The sequence below is a fragment of the Silurus aristotelis genome, assembly GCF_946808225.1.
Source record: "Silurus aristotelis genome assembly, chromosome: 21".
Lineage (NCBI taxonomy): Eukaryota > Metazoa > Chordata > Actinopteri > Siluriformes > Siluridae > Silurus > Silurus aristotelis.
In genome coordinates, this window is record NC_139594.1 from 19,979,562 (window position 1) to 19,982,457 (window position 2,896).

Sequence of the window (2,896 nt, forward strand, 5' to 3'; positions counted from 1 at the left end):
TTCTCCTCCTTCGGCCAACAGTAGCCCAATTTCCACCGGTACCCTGTCGGCTAACGATACCTGTGGCGGTCGTTGTTAACCCGGGCCTCGACCGATCCAGTATGAAATTCTCATTTGTGATCCGCATATTTGATTTGGCACATGTTTTACGCTGGATGCCCTTCCTAACGCAACCCTCCCCATTTACCCGGGCTTGGGACCGGCACTAAGAGTACACTGGCTTGTGCCCCCCTAATGGCTGGGTTAGATGTGAAAGAATATATGAGTAATAATTTCTATAGGCAATCTTTCCTTCTGAAAGAAGAAGCCTTATATTGGATCCCCTGGGAAATGATTAAAAAAAACTTCAGCAGTGTTTGCAGTCCACAAGGTAACCACTGAATTTACACAGACCAGACATAACAATGACATTGTAACATTGTCATCAGTGAATGAACTGCATTGAATAGCTCTTCATCATGGCACTTTTTTGTTGGTGGGATATACTTTATTAGGCAGCAATTGGACAGTTTGTCTACAAAGATGTGTTAGAAGGGGCAAATTGTGATGGTTAGACAACTGGGCCAGAGCATCTCTAAAACTACAGCTCTTGTGAGTTTTCCTAGTCTGCAGTGGTCAGTATCTATCAAAAGTGGTCCAACGAAGGAACAGTGGTGAACTTGCGTCTCATTGGCTGCTTGATTAAAGACTGGCCCGTGTGGTCCGATCCAACAGACGAGCTACTGTAGCTCAAATTGCTGAAGTTCATGCTGTTTATGGCTGTTTTAGCAGCAAAAGGGGCACCAATATGTGTAAACATGTAATTGGCATATTTTTACTTTTCTTATTCCTTTAAGGGCCTTCATCAGAAAACAAGGCTGCCATGTATCCAGGTGGGCATCCAGCACAGATGCACACTGTTGTCAGAAAGATGGCACCTCATGTGGGATATTTGTCCTGAAAGTAATTTTATGTTTTTCTCATTTCGTTTGTCGTTTCAGTCATTCTATGTCTACCGTATTATTATTTAAACAATGTTTTGATGTCACACATTCTTTGGTTTCTATTGTATTAACAGTTTGGTGGTCTATATTTTAATTATCTTCTAAACACTGATAAATCAGTTATAAATTTGCGATATTAGTATGCAGAGAAACTACTGTCAGAGGAGCCTCTGACATTTGCTTACAACACTGAAGCAGTAAATCTGTATCGAAGACAGATTGCAATGACCCTGCTAAATGAGACTGGTACTTTTCTTTAATTCTATTGTTTTAACTTATGTAATACATTATTTAAACGATTACCACATGCATGCAATTATTGACAAGTTGTATTGTTTTTAATGGTGACCAGATGACCTAACTGAGCTGTGCCACAACTGTGGGGAGAAGAGCAATGGGCAAAAAAAAGACAGTGAGGAAAAAAAATTAACAACCGCTATCATCTACTTGGGTAAAATGCTGTTAAAATAAGGCAGTTCATGACAGTGTTCTGACCATTTTAACCCCTTGTACATAGCATCTGTCTTAAAATAGAATATGGTGTATGTGGATCCCAGCTCAGATGATTCAGATATTTACCTTGAAATGTTTCCTTTGTTGTTACAGATTCAGTGTGACGTGTGTGACCGGTGTGCACATTTAAAAATTCTCCTCCCTTCCTTGTTATTATTTGCTATTCATATGTTAGTATTAAAGTTACCATCCATCCATCCATCCATCTTCTCCCGCTTATCCGATGCCGGGTCGCGGGGGCAGCAGTCTAAGCAAAGATGCCCAGACTTCCCTCTCCCTAGACACTTCTTCCAGCTCTTCCGGGGGGACACCAAGGCGTTCCCAGGCCAGCCGGGAGACATAGTCTCTCCAGCGTGTCCTAGGTCTTCCCCGGGGTCTCCTCCCAGTGGGACGCGCCCGGAACACCTTCCCAGGAAGGCGTCCAGGAGGCATCCGGAACAGATGCCCGAGCCACCTCAGCTGACCCCTCTCGATGTGGAGGAGCAGCGGATCTACTCCGAGCTCCTCCCGAGTGACTAAGCTTCTCACCCTATCTCTAAGGGATCGCCCAGCCACCCTGCGGAGGAAGCACATTTCGGCCGCCTGTATCCGGGATCTTGTCCTTTCGGTCATGACCCAGAGCTCATGACCATAGGTGAGAGTAGGAACGTAGATTGACCGGTAAATCGAAAGTTTCGCCTTGCGGCTCAGCTCCTTCTTCACCACGACAGACCGGTACATCGACCGCATTACTGCAGAAGCTGCACCGATCCGTCTGTCAATCTCCCGTTCCACCCTTCCCTCACTCGTGAACAAAACCCCAAGATACTTAAACTCCTCCACTTGCGGCAGGAACTCCCCACCAACCTGAAGTGGGCAAGCCACCCTTTTCCGACTGAGGACCATGGCCTCGGATTTGGAGGTGCTGATTCTCATCCCAGCCGCTTCACACTCGGCTGCAAACCGTCCCAGTGCATGCTGAAGGTCCTGGTCTGATGAAGCCAACACGACAACATCATCTGCAAAGAGCAAAGACGAAATCGTGTCGTCACCAAACCGGACACCCTCCGACCCCTGGCTGCGCCTAGAAATTCTGTCCATAAAAATTATGAACAGAACCGGTGACAAAGGGCAGCCCTGCCGGAGTCCAACATGCACCGGGAACAAGTCTGACTTACTGCCGGCAATGCGAACCAAGCTCCTGCTTCGGTCATACAGGGACCGGACAGCCCTTAGTAAAGGGCCCCCGACCCCATACTCCCGGAGCACCCTCCACAGGCCGCCGCGAGGGACACAGTCGAATGCCTTTTCCAAATCCACAAAGCACATGTGGACTGGTTGGGCAAACTCCCATGAACCCTCCAGCACCCTGTAGAGGGTATAGAGCTGGTCCAGTGTTCCACGGCCTGGACGAAAACCAC

At 47.2% G+C, this 2,896-nt stretch overlaps 1 long non-coding RNA gene across 1 annotated transcript; it reads left to right on the forward strand.

Annotated features, from left to right (window-relative positions):
- The first annotated feature begins 270 nt into the window (after window positions 1-270).
- On the forward strand, window positions 271-1,615 carry LOC310716638. The gene is made up of 5 exons (XR_014530646.1): window positions 271-370; window positions 837-942; window positions 1,124-1,229; window positions 1,336-1,434; window positions 1,590-1,615. It is a non-coding gene; the product is annotated as an uncharacterized lncRNA (long non-coding RNA).
- Window positions 1,616-2,896: the final 1,281 nt, after the last annotated feature.